The sequence below is a fragment of the Doryrhamphus excisus genome, unplaced genomic scaffold (assembly GCF_030265055.1).
Source record: "Doryrhamphus excisus isolate RoL2022-K1 unplaced genomic scaffold, RoL_Dexc_1.0 HiC_scaffold_24, whole genome shotgun sequence".
NCBI classification, from domain to species: Eukaryota; Metazoa; Chordata; class Actinopteri; order Syngnathiformes; family Syngnathidae; genus Doryrhamphus; species Doryrhamphus excisus.
In genome coordinates, this window is record NW_026652242.1 from 2,004,173 (window position 1) to 2,030,000 (window position 25,828).

The 25,828-nt window shown below is 47.7% G+C and overlaps 3 non-coding genes across 3 annotated transcripts; 2 read left to right on the forward strand and 1 right to left on the reverse strand.

The window, feature by feature from the left end:
• The first annotated feature begins 18,452 nt into the window (after positions 1 to 18,452).
• On the forward strand, positions 18,453 to 18,616 carry LOC131111106 (U1 spliceosomal RNA). The gene has a single exon (XR_009121104.1). It is a non-coding gene; the product is annotated as a U1 spliceosomal RNA (small nuclear RNA).
• Positions 18,617 to 20,380: 1,764 nt separating this feature from the next.
• On the forward strand, positions 20,381 to 20,544 carry LOC131111107 (U1 spliceosomal RNA). Its single transcript, XR_009121105.1, has one exon. It is a non-coding gene; the product is annotated as a U1 spliceosomal RNA (small nuclear RNA).
• Positions 20,545 to 21,633: 1,089 nt separating this feature from the next.
• Positions 21,634 to 21,815, reverse strand: LOC131111135 (U2 spliceosomal RNA). Its single transcript, XR_009121129.1, has one exon. It is a non-coding gene; the product is annotated as a U2 spliceosomal RNA (small nuclear RNA).
• Between the last annotated feature and the right edge of the window lie 4,013 nt (positions 21,816 to 25,828).

Consider the following 25,828-nt stretch of genomic DNA (forward strand, 5'->3'; position numbering starts at 1 on the left):
AGTCCCAAGTTTAGAAAGTGCCAAGGTTGTCCTATCACCTCCCTACATCATGCCATGTGTGTATTTGCCTTTAGACGTGAGTAAATTAGCTTAAATGCTAACATGCTAACAATCATTATGCTAGCACCTAGCAAGAGAGCCTCAAGTTTAGAAAGTGCCAAGGTTGTCCTATAACCTACCTACATCATGCCATGTGTGTATTTGCCTTTAGACATGAGTAATTTAGCTTAAATGCTAACATGCTAACGGCTACCACGCTAGCACCTAGCAAGAGAGCATCAAGTTGAGAAAGTGCCAAGGTTGTCCTATAGCCTCCCTACATCATGCCATGTGTGTATTTGCCTTTAGACATGAGTAAATTAGCTTAAATGCTAACATGCTAACGGCTACCATGCTAGCACCTAGCAAGAGGGTTTCAAGTTTACAAAGTGCCAAGGTTGTCCTATAACCTCCCTATATCATGCTATGTGTGTATTTGCCTTTAAACGTGAGTAAAGTAGCTTAGATGCTAACATGCTAACAGTTATCATGCTAGCACCTAGCAAGAGAGCCTCAAGTTTAGAAAGCGCCAAGGTTGTCCTATAACCTCCCTACACCATGCCATGTGTGTATTTGTCTGAAGACATGAGTAAATTAGCTTAAATGCTAACATGCTAACGGCTAACATGCTATCACCTAGCAAGAGAGTTTCAAGTTTACAAAGTGCCAAGGTTGTCCTTCAACCTCCCTATATCATGCCATGTGTGTATATGCCTTTAAACGTGAGTAAATTAGCTTAAATGCTAACATGCTAACAGTTATCATGCTAGCACCTAGCAAGAGACCCTCAAGTTTAGAACGTGCCAAGGTTGTCCTATCACCTCCCTACATCATGCCATGTGTGTATTTGCCTTTAAACGTGAGTAAATTAGCTTAAATGCTAACATGCTAACAATCATTATGCTAGCACCTAGCAAGAGAGCCTCAAGTTTAGAAAGTGCCAAGGTTGTCCTATAACCTACCTACATCATGCCATGTGTGTATTTGCCTTTAGACATGAGTAAATTAGCTTAAATGCTAACATGCTAACGGCTACCACGCTAGCACCTAGCAAGAGAGCATCAAGTTGAGAAAGTGCCAAGGTTGTCCTATAGCCTCCCTACATCATGCCATGTGTGTATTTGCCTTTAGACATGAGTAAATTAGCTTAAATGCTAACATGCTAACGGCTACCATGCTAGCACCTAGCAAGAGGGTTTCAAGTTTACAAAGTGCCAAGGTTGTCCTATAACCTCCCTATATCATGCCATGTGTGTATTTGCCTTTAAACGTGAGTAAAGTAGCTTAGATGCTAACATGCTAACAGTTATCATGCTAGCACCTAGCAAGAGAGCCTCAAGTTTAGAAAGCGCCAAGGTTGTCCTATAACCTCCCTACACCATGCCATGTGTGTATTTGTCTGAAGACATGAGTAAATTAGCTTAAATGCTAACATGCTAACGGCTAACATGCTATCACCTAGCAAGAGAGTTTCAAGTTTACAAAGTGCCAAGGTTGTCCTTCAACCTCCCTATATCATGCCATGTGTGTATATGCCTTTAAACGTGAGTAAATTAGCTTAAATGCTAACATGCTAACAGTTATCATGCTAGCACCTAGCAAGAGACCCTCAAGTTTAGAAAGTGCCAAGGTTGTCCTATAACCTCCCTACATCATGCCATGTGTGTATTTGCCTTTAGACATGAGTAAATTAGCTTAAATGCTAACATGCTAACGGCTAACATGCTAGCACCTAGCAAGACAGCCTCAAGTTTAGAAACTGCCAAGGATGTCCTATAACGTCCCTGCATCATGCATATGTGTATTTGCCTTTAAACATGAGTAAATTAGCTTAAATGCTAACATGCTAACAATCATTATGCTAGCACCTAGCAAGACAGCCTCAAGTTTAGAAAGTGCCAAGGTTGTCCTATAACCTCCCTACACCATGCCATATGTGTATTTGCCTGAAGACATGAGTAAATTAGCTTAAATGCTAACATGCTAACGGCTAACATGCTAGCACCTAGCAAGACAGCCTCAAGTTTAGAAACTACCAAGGTTGTCCTATAACCTCCCCACATCATGTCATGTGTATATTTGCCTTTAAACGTGAGTAAATTAGCTTAAATGCTAACATGCTAACAATCATTATGCTAGCACCTAGCAAGACAGCCTCAAGTTTAGAAAGTGCCAAGGTTGTCCTATAACCTCCCTACACCATGCCATATGTGTATTTGCCTGAAGACATGAGTAAATTAGCTTAAATGCTAACATGCTAACGGCTACCATGTTAGCACCTAGCAAGAGGGTTTCAAGTTTAGAAAGTGCCAAGGTTGTCCTATAACCTCCCTATATCATGCCATGTGTGTATTTGCCTTTAAACGTGAGTAAATTAGCTTAAAGGCTAACATGCTAACAGTTATCATGCTAGCACCTAGCAAGAGAGCCTCAAGTTTAGAAAGTGCCAAGGTTGTCCTATAACCTCCCTACATCATGCCATGTGTGTATTTGCCTTTAGACATGAGTAAATTAGCTTAAATGCTAACATGCTAACGGCTAACATGCTAGCACCTAGCAAGAGAGCCTCAAGTTTAGAAACTGCCAAGGTTGTCCTATGACCTCCCTACATCATGCCATGTGTGTATTTGCCTTTAGACATGAGTAAATTAGCTTAAATGCTAACATGCTAACATGCTAGCAATTAGCATTTAGCCACAGAGAGAGTTCAGACGTTTATCTCAAAAATGAGCCATCAATCACGTTTCTACGTGGCCGTATGGCTGAGCTAAAAGGCTGTGAAAAGTCTGTAAATTCTCGTTTTCTATGTGCTGTTCTAAAAATAGAACAGCGATTCCCTAATCAAGTGGCCCATTTTTTAACGTTTTCGTTAATAGCGTCGCCATGGTTACACAAAACTTTCCAAAAATTAAATACCGCTGTAGTCCCGAGCGCCACGTTTCCGGCGGTGTAACATGTGTGGGGGTCCTTCTTGCGGTTTTGGCCGCATTACGCGCGCAAAAAGTGGAAGATTAAGATATACGGAATAACTAGAAAGTAGCCAGCCCATAGACTGCTACTGCAAGTAGCAGTCTATGGGCTGGCTACTGAGCCAGTCCATAATAATAATAGCTAAACAACAATAACAATATGGGCTGGCTACTGGGCCAGTCCATAACTAAACACCACAAGTAATAACAATATGGGCTGGCTCAGTAGCCAGCCCATAGACTGCTACTGGGCCAGTCCATAACTAGAAAATTCCCGCGGAAATTTTGATGGACTGGCCACCTGTGCTGTGAACCTCGGGCCGGGTGTCTGCCATGCCGTGCCGCCGAGCATTATGCATTGCATATTGCAGGAATGATTTTGTCCAAACTATTTGTAAAGGCATCTAGTGGCATCACATTGGAAGTGAAAGCTTAAATGTGTTCATTCATGTGACCTGACATCAGCAGTTATTTCCAAAGTTGGGGTTTCTCAACTTACTGTCACCTCATAAGCCAAAATAGAACCAAACAGTAGATTTCAAGGCATGTGCAGCTGGATGAAGGAGCCAGGAGACTGAAGTCAGGGCTTCCCTGCTGAGGCTGCCGCCCTTGACCCAACCTCGGAAAAGCAGTAGATGGGTAGAATGCAGCGGAATATTAGCACATTTTTCAGTTTAAAAAGACCATGGAAGCAAAACCTGTACTTAAGTTCATATATAAAACTAGACAATTTCTGAATAAATCATTTGACAGTTTATTTAAAAAGGAACCACAAGATGCAACAAAGCCTTAAATTCTTGAAGTCAAAATGTAAACAATTACACCAGTTATGAACAGTATTTTGATGTATAATATTCTGTAATATAGAAAGATAAAACCAATGACAAACACTTAATGTAGCAAGGCAACATGTCCCGTATGTAACTCAACAGTTTAGGTCAGCGGCCCAAGGCACATCAAATATTTCAGAAAAAAAAACAGCAGTAATTAAAAGAAGCGTTCAATGACATATCGCACCAACTCACAACAAAACAAGTGATCGAGGCACTTTGGTTCACATTATTATTATCATTAGTTTGGTCTATCAAGTTTGTCATAAATGAACAACAGAAACCCACATGAGCAAGCACCTGGCAACGGAGGCAAGGAAAAACTCCCACTTGGGAAGAAACCTTGGACAGAACCCAGGCTCAGTGGGGCAGCCGTCTGTCTCGACCATTTAGGTTACAATACAAAAATGTTTGGTACAGCATGATTATGCATAATAATGGTCTTTATACATAAAGGTGCAAACGCTTGAGAACAAAAAGGCATAGTGAACATATGTATGTGGTAGGTAACTACGTATTACAACAGGAATGAAGTATTAACACGTCCGGGAAATGTTTCTGTAAAGGCTTGTCTTTTCCCTAAACAGACACACACACACACACAAACCCAGTAAAAATTGTATCAAGACTGAATTCTTAATTGTCAATTCAGAAAACAAATTGTCAACACACCTTTTCTGTCATGTCCTGCAGTTGGTATCAGAATGCGAGTTGAACCTGTTCTCCTCTGTAGCTGTAAAACACACAAATCACAAATCTGACACTCTATCAGCTTTTTATCCTTAGCATCCTTCTGTTTTGCTAGGCTTAGTCCTCACACAGGAAGTCAGTTGGGATACTCATATGCCGAGCATCCCCAATATATAGACTCCACGTGACATATTGCGGAAAAGTACTGCGACTACTACAAATCTATGAGCTTTGCTTTTCACGCAGCAGTGCCTACTACAGGGGAGAGAAAGAGAGACAAGTTAGTCAAATAAATCAGTCATATACATACTGTATATACACACACACACACACACACACACCCAAACACACTATATACTTTATCAATATTATATATGGCGGAAAAAAAAAGAGGTCCGATGACTACATATCAGCAATGCTGATACCGATAACCGTTCATGTCTTCATGCAACAGTGCCTACTACAGGGGAGAGAGAGAGAGAGAGAGAGAGAAGTTATTAGAATGTTCCATCATATAAGTGACATGAAGTTTCAGGAATAGGGAGAACATGGAGAACATGACTATGCCAACACTGCCCGTTCAGAGATGATAATACAGTAATTCTGACTCGAGTATGTATCTACTACATATAATAAAGCGACATCTTCCGGTTGGGGCTAAAGCGTGTGCAGCAGCATTTCTGAAAGGCAGCCCATGAGCAGAGGTACAGCATACCTAGCCTTCAGGTCACAAGCACGGAGTACTTACGTATGTGAGACGGCGTGGATGGATGGAGGGGAAGAAATGGCCACATGGTCATTGCAAGCAAATGTTCATTGGGGACAAGACAGCATGTGTAGACCAGACCAGGGCCTACAAAGATGTTAAGATACAGTACACCGGACTGTGGTAACTGTAGTAAGAATGCAGAACACCTGACTGAATGCAAGACTGCGGTTGAGAAATGTAAATGTGATCAATCAGTGTCTGCTTGCCAGTTGTTGCCTTGCCGATGAGCTGAGTATAGCCTCTGGACTCAAACAACTCCAGTATAGGCTTCTTACGTTTCGAAAGCAGGTCCTCGTTGAAGTCGCCACAAACAACAATGGGGTGGCTTTCCATCATTGCCAAGGTGTCCAAGAGGTTTGTCAAATTAGGTAGAAATGTGCCCAGACTCAAGTTTGGTGGTCGATAAACAGTAGCCACCACAGCCGTGATCGGCACCATGACTTTAACCACCAAGAATTCAAGGTCTGGCACATTCTGGACAAACCGAAGGGGCTGGCCTTGAAGTTCCCTCCGACAGTAGGCTGCAACTCCGCCTCCCTCTTTCGCAGCCATGTCTGGCCTGTTTAAGTAGGAGACACGTCTGTTCCGTACAAAAACAGCGTAGTCCTCCAGCTGCAAGTGTGGCGAGATGGAACCAGACAAATGGGTTTCCGTCAAACAAAGCACATCAGCCAGTCTCAGCTCATGATGAGATTTGATGTCCTCCATGTGACACGCGAGGCCCTCTGTGTTATGGTGGACAATCTTCAAAGTCGGAGAAGGCCCTTGTGCAAAGTGCAACAGCGGTCTGACAGACAAGAAAGAAGCGTGCAACATGCTGTCCATTGCCAAAGCAATGTTGGGATCAGCATATATTTTCTTCTCATCCAAGTCCATGATCTTCAGTCCCTGGAGCGAGGTCGTGCGACTTAGAGCGACGTAGGCCATTCCAGGTTCAAACACGTGCTTCAGAGATACGACCGCAGAAGATAGCGTCATGCCTTGCACTTTGTGCGCCGTGCATCCAAAGGCCAGTTTTGCCGGGAATTGCCGCCTCACCAGTCCTTTGATGCTTAAACTTTCCTCTGACTTTTCTATGTAGGCCAAATCGTCCCCGGATCCCTGAAGTTTCTTCCGAAATTTCAGGCCTGCTCCAGGATTGTCCAAAGAAATGCCAAGAAAAGTAACAGCGGCCTGTGGTCCACGGACAATGTTCATGATGGTCCCGAAGGTGCCGTTCACGAGACCATCCTCAATGTCCAAGTTCCGGATGATCATGACTCGCGCTCCTACAGCGGCTTGCAGGTTGTCGGGCAGATCTCTTTTCCTCCCGGTTATCATGTTGGACACGATGACCAATTGTCCGGTCCGGGGGTCTTTTCTGTAGTTTTCTGCCGGAATGTCGACCACATTCAGTTTCAAAGCTGCCACAGTTGCACGGTTGTGTTCGTCAACCTCCTTATTGGTTGCAAAAATGTGGAGCGTACTGGTGTGACACTGCGATGTTTCGACAGTAGCCTGCTGCAGTAAAGCCCGGTCACTTTCATACAAGGGCTCCTCCTTCCTCTTTTCCCTTACCCTGTTCAAAAGCTGGGCAAAGGTCAGGTCCTCCTTCTGTCGCATGATCTCCGTAAGTCGGACCAACTGAAAGTTGGTCCAGAGGTCAAGGACATTATCCTCATACACACAGAGGGGTTTGGCCCTTCCAAGAGGTGGCAGCTGGTAAAAGTCCCCAACTACAAGCACAGAGATCCCTCCAAAGGTCTTCCGGTTGCCCTTGACTTGCTGGAACCGCCAGTGGACATACGCAAAAAGATCCTTGGAGACCATTGATATTTCATCAATGATTAAAATCTGCACGTTGGAAAGACTCGCCCGCAAGGTGTCCAGCGCGTTGCCGAGTCCTTGATATGGAGGCCTCAAACTTCTTGGGAGCTTCAAGACCGAGTGCAAGGTTTTCCCAGAAATGTTGAACGCAGCTGTGCCGGTAAATGACGTCAACAGAACCGTGGGTTGAGACAAATCCGCATCGGTACGAATGCCAGGAAGCTGCCGAAAAATCTTGGTGGCCTCCTGGTAAATGCACTTGATGACATGTGACTTGCCACATCCAGCTCCCCCTGAGATGAAATAATGAAAGGGCTCAAGGTCGCGATCAGAAACGCGCTGCCAACACCAGTCGCGTACGGCATAGAAGACGGAAGCCTGCATGATGTTAAGACTGCGGTACATCCTCCTCACAAAGTCCGGACTCAACTGGGGTGCTTCAAAGGCCGGCAGTGCTGGGGCGCCGGAAAGGTCAGCCTGATAGGCAGGAACATCATCCTGCTCATCCCGCTCGTCCGCTGCGTTTGGCATCATGGCCTTCAGCGCAGCAAGACATTCCAGGCGCTCTGCTTCCACCTCTGGCGCAAAAGAGTTCCACGCATTAACAGCTGGACCTTCCTGTTGGAGTCGCTCCAAAGCCTTGTCCAGTTTCTTCGCTTGGCCCTCAAACCGCTTCATTTTCTCATCAACGATGGCCTTTGCAGGACCTAGCCTTGACCATCCGTCCAGGTAGAATGACTCATAAGTTGGGTGGGAGTCGCTGGTCAACTCACGGTCCGTCCTGTGGGGCAAGTAGAGTTTGAGAAGGGCCCTGAAATATTTTTCAGGAAACTTTGTCATGGAAAACCGCGTGTATCTTATGACGGCAGGTTTTCCCCTGGTCCTCTTCTGAATGCAACCCATGTCGTTCAAAAGGGGAATGACATTTGGCCCTTCTCTCTCGTAACCGTAGACCACCCTGTAATCAGACGCAAACTCTGCCAGACACATAGACTCAAACGCCTGCGTACGTGGTCTGTTGGCGTACTTTTCCGGCAAACTTGACATCCACACTTCAGCTGAATCTGGGTGCATGGTCATAAGCCGACTCATGGGCAGACTCATTCGGAAACCGTCCTCGTCGGTTTGGAGGAACACCACATTGCGTGAGGACTTCTTCAGGGGCAAACTGCATGTTCGTGCCACTGCTTCCTGAGCACTTACCTCTCTGTGCTTTGAATACGCCTGCATGATCTTTTGCATCTCCTCCTTCTGGTTGGCGTCAGACTTTTGCACGTCCTTGATGACAGATTTGAGGAACTCTGTCATCTCGTGCTCCGGCTTGGAGATGTAAGACATCATGTACATGATGCAGCTGATATCATCCAGAATATACTGGATGTCCATGTTGGCGTTCCACGCACGCAGCAGATGGGGGTTGTAGGCATTAGTCCAACTTTCTTGCGGTGTACGCTTCAAGTGGACAGCCATCCCAGTACTGAGGTTCTCAACATAGTGCTTATACCGACCCAGGGTCAGCTGGCACGAATTGAGCAGGTCCGTCAAGTCCTCCGGAACCTGTGTGTCCATAAGACGCTCTCTTAGCTGTTTCAGCTTTTCCTTGGACTCCCTCTGTTTCTTCGCCAACTTGGTCCTTTTGGCACGGGCGTCTTCCTCCTTCCGTCTCTTCTTCTTGGGGTCATCGTTTTCCTCTTCGTCATCACTGTTCGGGTCCTCAAAGGGAAAGGTAATTGTGGTGACATCCATGGGCAGTTTAGGGAATCCAAAGCGACAGGAGACATTTCCTTTTCGGCAAGATTTGGTGTGACTGCGGCTGTGAGTTTGAACACTCGTAACCACTTCATGGAGTTCCGGATCCTTGGTTTGATCGGGGATGTGGCAGGTGATATAACGGTCGATGAATTCGACCACTTCGCCACAGTAGATGGGATCTGGTTCCTCGATCACCGGTGCGTCCTTTATCCACACCACCATGTGTATATGAGGACTTCCTCGTGCTTGAAACTCAACACGATAAAAGTAGTCCTCGACTGGGCCGATGGGCTGCGCAGGAGACAGAATAAGCTCTAAGAGAGCATCTACCCTTTTCTCAAACATGCGCATGACCGTGACTGGATTGCTGCGGAGAATCTCGCATTTAGCGTTCCAGTCCAGATCTGAAAAGTGACCCTCCTGTTGGCCTTGCTGCGCTTTTATCACAGCAGTGACTTCAGGCCATCTCATTTCCGCCGCAGAAAAGGTAAGAAAAAATGTTGGCTTCCCCAACTGCCTGGCCATTGCGTGGAGCTCCCGGTGAGCTTTCTCCCAGTATGCTGGTGTTCCTCGGAGTGGCTGCATAAATCTGGTCGCTTCCCTGTTCTGTATGAGCCGCTCCAACGCCTCCTTGTCCTGGATCATCCGGTTCAGAATTTTCCTCCCATCCGCAGTGTGAGGTTTTCCTTTCCGCGACTGAATCGACATGCTGTTATTGGCCATGTACGTTTCAATGACAAATTGGGCAAAGAAAAGGTAGCCCTGATCTTCAGCAAAGCGTGGATCCACGGAAAACAATCTGGTGTTGAAGTAAGAACTCGGTGATACTTTAACGATCCTCTCCTCATCCATTGTGTTCTTTCCCGTTGGGAACAGAACAGGAAAGGCCATGGCCTCCAGCTGCGGCACAGCAAAAAATCCAACAGGCTTGTTTTGTTGGGCAGGAGCAATGCTGAATATCCCATCCCCAAATGAAAGACTTTCCTGTGCAATGTCAAGCGGCTGCATGCATGTATCGAGCATGAGGCCCGGCCGAAGTTCCTCCTGATCACATTCAACATGCTGTGCCTGCGTAACTTGGGCGTTGCTGGCCTCTTGCTGCAAGGATGATGACGGCAGGGCGGATGGCTCCTCTTCCCCTTCAAGGACACTTTCAGCTGCTGCACTCTCATTGATGCACACATCCCTGTACTGTGGATGAGTGTGTATCAGCGTCCTGAGCCCAGCTATAACATTCGCCATATTTACCGTATAAAAATGCTGATGTCCTTTATACCGAAGGCGTCTCTTCAGCTTTACCTGCAGCAGTTGAGCTTCGCTACGTGGCCTAGGTAGTGAGTTCACTGCTGCTTCCATTTCCGACGGTACGCACACTACTGAGCCATGAACAGCTCGTTGCCGTCCTTTGGGCAATGCTACAATTTTTGCAAAAGGTATAATTTTTGCTATCAGCTGTCTCTCGAGTACATTTAAATCGGACAGCTCTTGGGGAATGGGTGCCAGATCCAACTTATTTGCAACTGCCAGAGGTGGCATTGCACATCTCCTGAGGTGGGAGTCACAGGAGTGACATATCCATTCCTGCTTTCTCTCTTGCGGGGCAGTGCATGGGGCAGAACAACTGTTGTTGCAGACGTGAACATATTTACCTGTCAAGCTGGCGGCCACTATGTCATGGTTGTCGCTATATTTTCCTCGATTGCATTTCTGTACCTGATTTAGGAAAAGAGCACGGTGGCATACAGTACAAACATATGTGGGCCCATGTGCGACTCTTTCGCGGAACAACGATATTGCTGCTTTCATTACAGCGCTTGCTGGATCCTGCACATTGTTGGCTGAATGTTGAGTTCTAGTCATGTATTTAGTCTTTATTTGAAGCGCGCATTGTAATTTGTGCCGAATACGCTGCCCATTAAGACGGTTCTTTTCGCAACGCTGAACATGATGTAGCCTTACATTAGAATGTCTATTACTATCTCTCACATATTTCTTATGTTGAAAATAAGGATTGTTTCGATAATTCTGCATCCATGTTTTCATGAAAACAGCCCACCTTTGCTTAAAACCTGGATGGTTGCGATATTTATCTCTTAGATACGCCCTATATCTTGCCTGAAAAGCTGGATCCCGGTGATACCGCTCCCTCAGATATAACTTTTGTCTCGCCTGAAAAGCTGGATCCCGGTGATACCGCTCCCTCAGATATAACTTTTGTCTCGCCTGAAAAGCTGGATCCTGGTGATACCTTTGCCTGATATATACTTTTTTTCTCATTTTAAAATCTGGGTCCCGGTGATACATTTCCTTAAGATTCAGCTTCTGTCGTTCAACAAAAGCCAGATCAGATTGATACCTTTTCCTGACATATGCTGACATTAAAGTCTTTTTGGTCGTTGGACTTCTGTGGTATTTTTTAGCAACGTGCGCCTTCTGTTTATTCTTAAAGGCACTATCACACCTGTATCGCGTGGTAAAGTGGTTTAATTTTAGTTGGCGGTAATTAGTGTCTGATACATACTTGATCTTCATTTGTAGAAGTTTTTTTTGACGGGGATTGGGTTCTTTTGAAGCTTTGTACAGTGTACATTGTTGGCACTTGAGTGCCCTTTTCATAGCGGTCCGTCGCCTCGTTTTACTCACTTTGGAAAAATCTATTTGAACATGGACGCATGGTGGTCCTCTTGATCTGTCTCAACACATTCTCCTATTGCTGCATCTGTTACTTTGGTGGGCTCTGAAGTGATTACGACATCCAACTGCACCTGTCTGTCACTTGCTATCTGTTCTAATCCAAAGGAAACCGGTACCAACTCGTAGTTTGCATCGGGGCTGCGATCTGAAAGGAGCTCATGCACATGGTTGACTAAGTCATCTAAGTGAGAAAATGTCATCATAATCGCAGTTCCGTTTGGGTCTGGCAAACCTACTGCAGATCGACTGTGCGAATCAAAAAAACCGTAGCATCCTGACCTATCACGAAAAACCGCAAAGCACTCTGGAGCCACAATCAGAAAAGCATGAGTGACATCTTGTGAGAGGCACTCAAGTTGTCTGGCAAGTGGCAACAAATAAGGATCTATTAGGGAATTGCTGCGATCCCTCACCAAACCAAATTTCGGCTCCAACTGTGTAACTGTGTATGCATTGTTGTCGGTGTGAACTATCTTTGGCATTTCCTCTTTGGTTAAATGATTGCTGATTAAACGTAGTCCTAGCCCACATATTGTCCACGCATAGAGTGAGTCTCCATTTTCAAGAACTCTGTCAAGAACGTCTGCATCAAAATGAAACCCCTCAGCATGGTAGGCCAAGAACGTCAGTGCCATACACGTGCACTGATTATTGCGAGTGCAATCGTCATACCTCAAATCCATCTGGGAGTGAGTGGCCCGGACGGTACGAATGCGTCGACCAGCTTCTGTGCCACAATCCTGAAATGTAGTATTTGTCATGTTAACATACATTTGTGTAATCATGTTAGTTTTTACCATAGAAAAGCTTACATTAGCCTTGTTTTATCAATGCAACTTTACAGTAGATCTAGTAGGTGTATACATTTCCTGTGTTAAAATTACCTGGCTGGTCCCATCCAGGACAATGTGCAGTAGTGGCAATGAGGACTTTGCACAAATGTCTCTCTGAACCACTGTCTCTGGACTACAAGGCGGTGATGGTGTTGACGGCAGATCTACAGTAGCCAGTGTCGCCTCAGTCTAAATGAGAAGGCAAAACTAACTTAAAAATGGCACACAAAATACCACCTTTAATATAGTAACAAATATAGTGTGTGTAGTATATGATAAAAATAGAAAATGCTTGTTTTACCCAGCTGGTCCCATCCATGACAATGTGCTGTGGTGGTGTGGAGGATGGCACACACGTCTCCTCTGTGACGACCACTGGCCCGGGACTGCAAGGTGGTGTTGGGGTGGAAGGCAGCTCCACACGATGTGGTGTTTCCTCCATCTACACACACACACACTTCTGTCATGCCATTTTTCTACACCAACAAATATAGGCTGCATATATTATAAGAAAAAAGTGCATTTTACCCAGCTGGCCTCATCCTGTACAATGTGCTGCACTGGCGTGGAGGAAGGTGGCGGTGTTGCCTCCATGTAAAAATGTACACACACACACACCACTTTACTAACAATGCACACACACACACGCGTTCACAACCAGAACAACATTTTATTTTTCTCCCATGACATATTTCATTCATTCATTCGTTCGTTTTCTATCACTTATCCTCATGAGGATCGCGGAGGTGCTGGGCCTATCCCAGCTGTCTTCGGGCGAGAGGCGGGGTACACCCGGGACTGGTGGCCAGCCAATCACATGGCACATATAGACAAACAACCATTCACACTCACATTCATACTTATGGACAATTTGGAGTGGCCAATTAACCTAGCATGTTTTTGGAATGGGGGAGGAAGAAAAAACCCACACGTGCATGGGGAGAACATGCAAACTCCACACAGAGACACACTCATCCATCGTGCAGCCACTATGACATAGTTAAATATGCATAGTTGCATAGCTTATATGCATAGTTGGATATGCATACTTCTTGCCCAATTATATTTTCCTAAACAATCTTTGCAGAAAGTTGCTTATCACAGTCCTGTGTGGAACCATTGAACCAAGACGAACAAGGGATGACTGTACATGGACTACAAACCTGCAGCTCTCCCACTCTCCTCTTGGAGGCTGGACGACGCCGTTGGCACTCTGCAGTCACCGCCTGACGTGGCACAGAAAAAAAAGGAAATATTTCACATGCATAACTTTTTTTAGATGTATTTGTGAATAATATACTTTCTATGAAGCGGCTAAAGTACCTTCTTGCCCTTGGGGATAACTGTGGAGGTCTCAGGGCTTGGAAGATGCGATGGAGCCAGCTTGTCCATTGCAACCAGCATGGGCGGGCTGAACCACACAGGGTTCACAGGGATGTTGCACTGCAACAGGTCCTCCTGTCAAAAAGTACCAAAATACATATACTAAGACTTGAAACTATCGCCATCCTAACATCCATGCTCGTCTCCATCAACTGTGACAAACCTGCTGCTTGCACATCCCTTTGCTGGGGTCACGGGGCACCTTGGACTTGACACGCCGACTCCTCTGTTGCGATAAGTCACATTATGGCTACATGTACATATTCTTGTCCATTTTTCAACATTTTTTTTTACCCCCTCTGCGCTGCCAATGAGTGTCCAGTCAAAAGGGTTGGAAGGATGCTGCACGGTGACCTCACCCTTCACGACCACTTTTGGCAGGAACACTCGCATCGGTGGGGACGTCTGAAGAGAAGGTGCTGGTGGTGCAGTCGTCTCCAGCTGATGGGACACAGAAAAGGCAATCATAACGTGGCATCCATTACACATGGAGATGCCTTTTTGAAAGTACCTTCTGGAACAGGGACGACCAAGGACGATGGGGCTGATGGGGAACACAGGCAAAAATTATTTGCGACACATAGGTTTGATAAACCAACACAATGAGTCACATGCATGTGTTTTAGGGCTGGGACAACGCGTCAACATCATCGATGATGTCGACACAAAAAATAATCATAAACAATTTAAGGAGAACTTTAATCCACGTTTGGTGCGATTTACAATTTAAATGTGCAACTGTTAAACTATAGGAATAGGCCTCTATGAGATCTATTGAGACCTAACAAAATAAGAGCCGATTCTCAATTCTCAGTCTATTCTCAAACAAAATAGCCTACATTTTGCCTCTTTTAAACAAAATAAATCATATTATTAACTAATAGTATTTAATCAAAGAACAAAGTAGACTTGTAGCTGACCTTGGCAACGACATTTCGTTGGCAATTTCACTACTGTGTTTTTGTGCAATGACAATAAAGGGAGTCTATCTAGTCTATCTATGTCTACCTTTTGTTCCTTTTTGCCAAAAGGCACGGATGAGAGGGGGAGATCCCACATAACAACAACACATAGGCTTATAGGTTTATATCAAGGCTACGGTGGTAACTGTCCTGGGCTATAGCTTACTTAACCTTGTGGTTTTTGTTGAGAAAAATGAGCATGTTAACATGCCGGGGGTGAATGCAGCCGAGTGACTGTCAGTCCAGCAGCTGAAAAGACCCGCTCTGACGGGGCCGAAGTCGTGGGGATGCAGAAATACGGTCTGGCTAACTTGGCCAGCATGGGGAACTTTCTGTCATTCACCTTCCACCAATCTGTCGGATTTCAATCCAGGGGTGGGGGTGTCTCCCTCAGAAAATTCTGAACCTCTCTTTCAACGCCAGCATTGTCTTGGGAGGATGAGATTGCTCCCTGAGGAGATGCGTCATTGCAGAAGCGTGCATAGTGGCAGTTACTCTGTAACGATCGCGCCCTCCTATAGAGGTACGAGGCTACAACGCAAAAAAGGAAGGTCACGGGGGGAGCGGATATCAGCTGTAAGGAAAAGGAAGGACTGTCGAAAATGTTGGGTAGCCACACCACGGCAGTTTATTTACACAAAAACAACCCCGCATGTCATCCCCTCCCAACCAACCTAACTAACTAACTAACCAACTACCTAACTAAACATCCCACCCGCCAACAAAGACAATCATGAAACACCCAAATTAATCCCGAAAGCTTACCCCCCCCCCCCCACCCCGCAAGTGTCCAAAAGTTCCCCGAAGAGTCAGCGCTTATTCACAAAACAGTGGCGAAAGCCACGGTTCCACTCACGACCACGCATCCGCTTGTCCGTCCGATCCCTGGGTCCGGAACCTCGCCCACGGTCCAATCGCTCAAGCCAGGAGGGAAAAAGAAATCCCGTCAGGTGTCGCTTGACAAAGTTGGTCCTCGTGGGTAAAACGCCGGCTCTCAGCATCCCCTTGCGTGTGTGACGTCACAATTTTTTCTCTTCCTCCAACCCCCTTGGCGCGCTGGAAGAGCCTCCTTAAATATTCGCCACCTACCGGCGAGTCTGCTCACTGCAGTCGCTCTCGCAGATGAGGAGGATGCATGATAATGGTGATGATGCCTGTATATATGGTCCTGTACCTGTTCCCCCGTACACCGATCATGACAGTAGTTTTCCTTACAGCTGAGAATCTTGTAGCAACGCACTTATGGACCCCACTACCTCAGCTGATGGACTTTGTGGCCATTACATCCCCCCCCCCCCAGCCAGCGGCTTACCGGGGCCGTAATAGGGCTTCATGTCTACCACATTTATAGTGTCCACCTTTAACTTATCTGTCATCCACCGAACACAATAGTTTACAGGACCCAATTTTTTCTCTACCCGAGCAGGACCTACCCATCTGGGAGCAAGTTTGGCAGAGAATTTTGCTGAAGCTTTGGATAGTGGGTGTGCCCTAACCCAGACCAGATCCCCGACAGCAAAGTGTACATCTCTGCGACGTGCATTATAATATCTGGCTTGTCGAGCTTTGGCCGCACCAACATGTCTCTCCACTTCATTGTGCAACTGTGTGTGTGTATGTATTGTGTGGTATGCGGATGTGTGTGGTGATGGAGCTTTGTGTACTAGTCGTTCCAGCGGTCCCATCAAGTTTCTACCAAGGGCCAACATGGCGGGAGTGGTGCCTGTTGTCTCGTGGACTGCTGTGTTGAGAGCAAGCCGAAACTCAGGCAACCATCCATCCCAGTCTTGATGATGGTTCCCCACGAAGGAGGCAATCATTGTTTTTAAAGTCCGATTGACTCGTTCGGTCATGTTTGTTTGGGGGTGGTAGGCTGTGGTCAGCTTATGGGACACTCCCCAAGCTTCACACAACCGGGACATCAACTGACTAGTGAACTGGGGCCCACGGTCGGACACCATGTATTTAGGAACTCCCCATCGGGTGAAGATGTCGTTCTTCAATATTTGGCATACCTTGGGGGTTTTAGCATCCCTCAGTGCAAAAAGCTCCACCCACTTCGAGAAGTAGTCCACCACCACCATCAGTACCGAGTTCCGGGCCCTGCTGAGCGGGAATGGCCCCATGAAGTCCACTCCGATCATCTCCCCAGGGGCCTTGACCTCAGGGGACTGAAGATGTCCGGCAGGCTTGCTGTTAGGGCTTTTGTACTGTTGGCATGTACTGCATGCCCTGACGTGGCTCCAAACATCTCCTCGGACCGTTGGCCACCAAGCCACTTCCAGAACTTTTAGGAGGGTCTTTGTCCTCCCCAGATGACCACCGAAGGGGCTGTTATGGAAGTAGGCCAGGAACAGCGGTACCAGGGCACCAGGCACTACGAGTTGGTACTTGAAGCCACCGTGCTTTGATGGTATTCCTCGGTACCACACCCCTTGTTGAAGTTGATAGTGGATGCGTCCCGGCTTAGGCTGGTCAACCGAGGGTCCACACTCCAGGCAAGTTGGATCCATCTTCTGGGCTTCCGCAATGTCTTGGAGTGTACCTGGGAGGTCCGACCAGTAATTTTTCGGGACGGCTAGACATACTTCCCCTTCTGATAACTGGGGTGCACGGGACAGGGCATCGGGCACCACATTGCAGCATCCTTTCTTGTAATGGACCCTAAAGGAGAAACTTTGCAGCCTCAGAGTCCACCGGGTAAGCCGTGACGACGTCTTGGGGCAGTTGAATGCCCATGAGAGGGCGCTGTGATCTGTGAATACGTCGAAGGTGGTCCCCTCAAGAAAGTGTCTCCACTTTTCAACGGCCCAAACGACAGCCACGGCTTACCCGGTGGACTCTGAGGCTGCAAAGTTTCTTGTTGCATGTTCGAATAAAATGTAGACGGAACAAACATAGCGTCAGTTATCACCCTTATATCCATTCGCTTAGACAATAGAAAGTGTTTGAATGTGCTGAAGAAGAAATGTGCCCGTGACCCTGATCAGAGACCCCCAGCGAGCCCCAGGTCCTGGAGGTGCCTGGAAGCGCCAACAGCGACCCTGCAGATGTTCACGTTAATCCTGCAAGAATGTGTCAAGAAAAGAACTCGTAAAACAATGAAAGTAATTACTCTCACACACACACACACACACACACATAGACAAACAGACACAGCTTGCACAACTGCCTCCCCCCAGTGTTGCACGACCATGCCGTAGGGGACCCCTGAAAGAGAATAAAACGAGAGGGGCGTGAACTGCATATTCACAGTGGAGCGGCATGCCACTGGGTATGTGGCTTCACTGTCCTCGCTGCGAGTAACTTTGAATATTGTTGTCTGTCTCTTCTGTATTCCTGCATTTGAGTGTTTTTTTACAAGTGTCACAGGAGTTTGAGCCTGACAACCCACTGACTCATGACGACCTCGCATGTCTACACGTGTCAGGGTTAAACATATTGGCCTCTCATGTTACATGGTGTGACTAGGCACGTGGAGTCAGTACTCCAGTCTCCCCATTGAACGTCTGCAGCAACTGCACTAAGCCACTTGCTGCCGCTGCCTTTGCTCAGAATGAAGTCACACGAGAGCCACACAGACCGACTCCTTGAGACAACCAGAGTACGTTCTCTGAATTTGGACACAGGTCCAGTGGCTGGGCTTGTTGCGGGCGACCTGATGAGACCACCACTTAGCATGTGGCATGTGCGAGAGACTCCTCCGGGCGAGACCGGTCCAATTCATACTTACCTGGCAGGGGAGATACCATGATCAAGAAGGTGGTTCACCCAGGGCGAGGCTCAGCCATTGCACACGGGCTGAGCTGACCTCTGCGAATTCCCCAAATGTGGGAATCTCGACTGCATAATTTGTGATAGTGGGGGACTGCGTTCGCGCTCTCCCCTGACCCCGTGTTTAAAACAAGAGGCAGGTGCAGCGCCGTCCCGAGCTCCTTGGCTTGCGAGTGCAGCCGGACTCGAGCAAGAAACGACCAGGCCAGCACTACCAACGCTTGCTGGAAAGGTCTGCCCGTCCGCGGGAGACAACCAACCAACCAGCCGAGAGGCCGATCTGCTCTCAGTCAGGAAACCTCAATGAAAAACGGCAACCAGGCAGAGAAAGGGGCGTCGGCCAAGCGCCTCCACTTTACCAGCACACCGGAACCACTGGCCACAGTGGACCAGGTGGCCGTCAGAAACAACCGTCCAACTCAAGCGGAAGCGGCTCAAATTGCTGTTGTCGCTCTCAGCGGCCTTCCCAGCCGCAGAGGCAACTGCTTCGGATCTTTATGTCCAAGGAAGGCAAGCAGCGACACCCAAGATGGAAGCCACAACATTGTGGTTCATGGTAAACCTACCCGCACAGGCCAGCTCCTGCACTTTGAGTCCCTTCGCCCACTGGAACCCGAGCCAGAAGCTGCCAGAAGTGCAAACAAGAGAGCAGAAAATACCGGGTCACTCACTCACCGAGGGTGGCAGACGCACAATTTACAGGCTCTGACCGCCTGTGGCTATCCCACGTGGTTTTTTTTTTTTTTTCCTTTTTTTGTCATAGCCAACACACAAAGGGCCACCAAACCCGACCCTGAGAAGCCAAACGGAAGACGGAAAAGCCCCTTATGCCACTGGTTTGTGGAGGAAACTTGGAAGGCCTCCCGAATGTTGGCAGAATTCTATGCACCTGAAGCATACAATTCTCCACCCAAAGGAGGTGACCGCAGTCTTAGCCAGAAGGCCGAGAAGCGATGCCGATGGGCGCTCGTAGGGGAGGAGGGCACTTCCGGCATGACAAGCTAAAGGACCGGTTGCACGCATGTTCGAATAAAATGTAGACGGAACAAACATAGCGTCAGTTATCACCCTTATATCCATTCGCTTAGACAATAGAAAGTGTTTGAATGTGCTGAAGAAGAAATGTGCCCGTGACCCTGATCAGAGACCCCCAGCGAGCCCCAGGTCCTGGAGGTGCCTGGAAGCGCCAACAGCGACCCTGCAGATGTTCACGTTAATCCTGCAAGAATGTGTCAAGAAAAGAACTCGTAAAACAATGAAAGTAATTACTCTCACACACACACACACACACACACATAGACAAACAGACACAGCTTGCACAACTGCCTCCCCCCAGTGTTGCACGACCATGCCGTAGGGGACCCCTGAAAGAGAATAAAACGAGAGGGGCGTGAACTGCATATTCACAGTGGAGCGGCATGCCACTGGGTATGTGGCTTCACTGTCCTCGCTGCGAGTAACTTTGAATATTGTTGTCTGTCTCTTCTGTATTCCTGCATTTGAGTGTTTTTTTACAAGTGTCACAGGAGTTTGAGCCTGACAACCCACTGACTCATGACGACCTCGCATGTCTACACGTGTCAGGGTTAAACATATTGGCCTCTCATGTTACATGGTGTGACTAGGCACGTGGAGTCAGTACTCCAGTCTCCCCATTGAACGTCTGCAGCAACTGCACTAAGCCACTTGCTGCCGCTGCCTTTGCTCAGAATGAAGTCACACGAGAGCCACACAGACCGACTCCTTGAGACAACCAGAGTACGTTCTCTGAATTTGGACACAGGTCCAGTGGCTGGGCTTGTTGCGGGCGACCTGATGAGACCACCACTTAGCATGTGGCATGTGCGAGAGACTCCTCCGGGCGAGACCGGTCCAATTCATACTTACCTGGCAGGGGAGATACCATGATCAAGAAGGTGGTTCACCCAGGGCGAGGCTCAGCCATTGCACACGGGCTGAGCTGACCTCTGCGAATTCCCCAAATGTGGGAATCTCAACTGCATAATTTGTGATAGTGGGGGACTGCGTTCGCGCTCTCCCCTGACCCCGTGTTTAAAACAAGAAGCAGGTGCAGCGCCGTCCCGAGCTCCTTGGCTTGCGAGTGCAGCCGGACTCGAGCAAGAAACGACCAGGCCAGCACTACCAACGCTTGCTGGAAAGGTCTGCCCGTCCGCGGGAGACAACCAACCAACCAGCCGAGAGGCCGATCTGCTCTCAGTCAGGAAACCTCAATGAAAAACGGCAACCAGGCAGAGAAAGGGGCGTCGGCCAAGCGCCTCCACTTTACCAGCACACCGGAACCACTGGCCACAGTGGACCAGGTGGCCGTTAGAAACAACCGTCCAACTCAAGCGGAAGCGGCTCAAATTGCTGTTGTCGCTCTCAGCGGCCTTCCCAGCCGCAGAGGCAACTGCTTCGGATCTTTATGTCCAAGGAAGGCAAGCAGCGACACCCAAGATGGAAGCCACAACATTGTGGTTCATGGTAAACCTACCCGCACAGGCCAGCTCCTGCACTTTGAGTCCCTTCGCCCACTGGAACCCGAGCCAGAAGCTGCCAGAAGCGCGAACAAGAGAGCAGAAAATACCGGGTCACTCACTCACCGAGGGTGGCAGACGCACAATTTACAGGCTCTGACCGCCTGTGGCTATCCCACGTGGTTTTTTTTTTTTTTTCCTTTTTTTGTCATAGCCAACACACAAAGGGCCACCAAACCCGACCCTGAGAAGCCAAACGGAAGACGGAAAAGCCCCTTATGCCACTGGTTTGTGGAGGAAACTTGGAAGGCCTCCACCAGACAAGATCATCGTGTCAGATTCCATCCAGCAGTTGATCAATGCGACACTCACAGGGCCCCGGGAAGCGCGCACGAAACCTGAGCATCAGGAGCCGGTGGGAGACTGCAGGAGGCAAGGCTGACAAAAAGTGGCTGACACCCTCTGGAGACCGGCTGCTGCGAGGGAAACGGGGTCCACGGAGTGCGCAGACACAGTGCCCCGCTACCACGAGCCATTTCCTCTGCAGAATTACTGCTCAGGGGGCACCAAACGTGAGCACGTTCAGTGCATTTCTTTCAGCATCATCCACCAGATGCACCCTGCCAGAGTCTGCTGTTGCTGTTTACACAAGAAGGAGAAGTGCACCGTTCCTGGAAGCGCTGCAATACCAGGTCGATGCGTGGAGCGGATGGCGCAAGCCCCAATCGCAGCTCCCTGTTCCAAAAAGCAATTTAATATTTAGTCCCCTGTTGGGGGACATATCAGATATTAAACTGATAAGAACAGATTTTTTTTTTTTTTTTTTTGAAACTGTTTATTGTCACTAATACAAAATTTCACCACATTTCATTATTTTTGAAAACTGCCCTTTAAAAAAAATGTAAAATACACACCACATTTAATATAAAAGTGTTCAATTAACTTTTTGTTTTTGTTAAAAACTAGTGCTGTGGGCAATAAAATGTGTAAAATTTGTACAAAACATTTTAAAATATCATAAAAAAGAAGCTTCAATATCTTCTGTTTTACAGGAGCGCAATGAGTCCTTATCAATGGTCTCTACATCCCACTCTCCCAGACAGCTAATCTCCAGGACACTGTCAGGGTACCCTCAGATCCTTATCCGTCTTCTCTGTCTCCTCCTTCTTCTCTCGGAGAGTCAGGCTGCCGCTGCCGAGACCTTTTCCGTGAAGCTCCGGGTGCCACCTCCGGGTGGGCACAGACGATTCTTCTTTGTGGCTGTGTCCTTGGCCTGCCGCTTGCAGCTGCCAGGGTTGCTGCAGCCATTCGGATCACAGCCACGGGGGGGATCTGTCTGTGCCTCCTTACCAGCAAGTTGCGGGAGGTCCAGATGGCGTCTTTGATGGCGGCGAGGGTGAGCCACTGCTTTCCGAAGTCTTTGTAGGTTGACTTCTGGTGGCTCACCCCGTACAGCACAAGCTTTTCATTTAGGACCTCCCTTGCTGGCAAGTCCGGGAAATTTAGGTCGCCGGCTGTCGCCCACAGGTCTACGGCAGCACTGCACTCCCAGAGGAGGTGCCTCACCGACTCCGGTGCGCCACAACCCGGTCGGGGGCAAGTTGGGTTCGCTGACATTCCTCGGGAGTGCATAACAGACCTGACTGGGAGGATCTCGTGGGCCACCATCCATGACAGGTCCCGAAGTCTGTCTGGGAGAGCAGGATGGTTCACGTTGCGCCAAACCGATGTGGGCTCGCCGAATGCAAGCCCGCGCACTGGACTCACTGGGTCCCGCTCCTGCACAACAGAAATGACAGAGCGATGATTTTTTAAAATGTCAACTGTTTGTCTTTCCAAATTAAAATGTTTTAAAAAAGTCCTTATAAATATATATGCCGGTGGTAAGTTAAAAGCCACAGGTATCGTTAGATCTGTTGGAATCAGTTTTAGTTTTCTTAAGTAGGAGCCCATCCAGTAACGTACCAAGGCTTTGGTCTTGGTAGTACTGGATGGGCCCACAGCATTTTCCATGTGCAATGATGTGTATCTTGCGCCTAAAACAGTTTCAGATATGATTCTTGAATTGAAAAAATATAAAATGGCGTAAGATTTAAATAACTGCTTTAAAATTTACACTGTGGTTAAGATATTTCTTGTGAGTGAGGCTCCTCCTTCACTCCAGTGGGTGAGGGTTGGAGGGGAAGAGCCTCCCTTCCCGGCCGGCGTCTGGGTGTCGGTCGTTCCTGGAGTCTGCCATTAAAAGTTCGCTTCTCACGAGGGGTTGACTGCAAAACAATATTTAAAAAGGACAATTCATTCGGGGAGCCCGAGGGGAAGACTCGAGGCTCCTCCATTGAAGAACTGTCAGAGAGAGCCTCAGGCCTTCCCCGCTTCTCTGATAAAACAGAGGAATCCGACAGCTCTGAAGCTAGTCTTTTTGCTTGTTGGCCGCTTGGTGGGATGGGTTCTTCTTCAGATTCAGGTGATGGTAGGCTGACTTCCAGGTGAGTGCACCCTTCGCTTGCCAGCAGACCACTCTGAGTCATGGATTCTGGGGCCTCTGTAAGCCCCTCCCTCTGTCCCGCCTCACCTGTTTCTCCTCCAATCACAGGTTTTGGCGGGAGATTTGAATTATTTTGGGTCTCAACAGCCATATTGGCCCCAGCATTTTCCTCTCCATTTCTCTTTTCTTTTCCAGCCTTTAGCTTGTTGGCAAAGGATTTCGGGCAGTCTCTGAAGAGATGGTTTGAGTCTCCACAGAGGTTGCACTTTCTGCCATTGGTACATTGTTCAAAAGTATGTCCAATTTCTCTACATTTCCGACACACAGTCTGCTGACATGCCTCTGCCAGGTGCCCGTGCTCTCCACACTTGCGGCAGAGCTTGGGCTGACCCTGGTAGTGTATGTAGCCTCGGTTTTCTCCCAGAACTATCATTGATGGGAGATGTTTCAGACCCTGGAAGCCCTGAGGGTCCTGCCATTGCTGGATGGGGACCCTCCAGGCGCAGTTCCAGATGCCATCTTCATCCCTCACCTTCATAGCCTGGCCTTTAACCGTGCAATATCTTCCCAGCCAAAAGCAAATGTCATCTGCGGTCACTGTCTCATTAAACATTCTAACAATAACGGTTTTAGCCGCATTGTCAGTCAGTTTTTCAACGTTGAACACAGGCAACTGGGATTTCACATCTTCATAACGCGTCCAAAATTCTCTCAAAGTTGCAGCAGACTGGAAACTTACATCATAGCCTTTGTTGTAAGGCAGTGCCAAAATGCAGTTGAGGTCATCAGGTTTAAATTGAAGGATTTTTTGGATGTTTTTTCTGGAAAAATCCAATCTGGACAGTCCCAGTGACTCACCCTCCATTTCCTTATATGTGAAACGCACACTGTGGTGCCTCCGCATACCGGCATAGCTGGCCGACATGGTGGAGGCACCACCAACTGAAATTTTCCTATTCAATGAGGGTTTTAAAACAAATAAATACTTAAAAAGCAATAAATACAAAAAATAAAACTTACCTTGCACTGCTGCGGGAATAAGAAAAGTTAAAATACACTGAAAAGCGTAGGAAATTTCCTCCCGAATGTTGGCAGAATTCTATGCACCTGAAGCATACAATTCTCCACCCAAAGGAGGTGACCGCAGTCTTAGCCAAAAGGCCGAGAAGCAATGCCGATGGGCGCTCGTAGGGGAGGAGGGCACTTCCGGCATGACAAGCTAAAGGACCGGTTGCACGCATGTTCGAATAAAATGTAGACGGAACAAACATAGCGTCAGTTATCACCCTTATATCCATTCGCTTAGACAATAGAAAGTGTTTGAATGTGCTGAAGAAGAAATGTGCCCGTGACCCTGATCAGAGACCCCCAGCGAGCCCCAGGTCCTGGAGGTGCCTGGAAGCGCCAACAGCGACCCTGCAGATGTTCACGTTAATCCTGCAAGAATGTGTCAAGAAAAGAACTCGTAAAACAATGAAAGTAATTACTCTCACACACACACACACACACATAGACAAACAGACACAGCTTGCACAACTGCCTCCCCCCAGTGTTGCACGACCATGCCGTAGGGGACCCCTGAAAGAGAATAAAACGAGAGGGGCGTGAACTGCATATTCACAGTGGAGCGGCATGCCACTGGGTATGTGGCTTCACTGTCCTCGCTGCGAGTAACTTTGAATATTGTTGTCTGTCTCTTCTGTATTCCTGCATTTGAGTGTTTTTTTTACAAGTGTCACAGGAGTTTGAACCTGACAACCCACTGACTCATGACGACCTCGCATGTCTACACGTGTCAGGGTTAAACATATTGGCCTCTCATGTTACATGGTGTGACTAGGCACGTGGAGTTGTTGTACAATCTGACAGTCCTTTGCTGCCACATCATTCCAGTCGAGGATAATGGACATGACCAGGAAAATGCCAGCTGTGGGATTTCAAGCAGTGCCTTCTGAGAGAAAAGAGTTTTAATCTGGCGCTTGAGACCAATCATCCACACAACCTAAAACAGTGCCCTGATCAGGAAAAAACTGTGACCTTGTGAGGTTTGCCGACAACGTACAGTTTTGGGGGCACTCTTGGTGTCAAGACATCACTGATGGTGGCGATCCATGGGAAGTCATCAGACCAAAATCGTGTCAGAGGATTCATGGGAATTCATGTGAGATCCCCCAAAACCTTGAGCTGCAATACCACTCACGAGTTGACAAGTCTCATGGTTGCTTTTGGCAAACATTTTCCATTGCATTTCGACTGATATACAACGGCATAATCGGTGAGGTTCTACGTTTGTGACAATTTGTTGTGGCCGAGTGGTTAAGGCGATGGATTAGAAATCCATTGGGGTTTCCCCGCACATCAAATC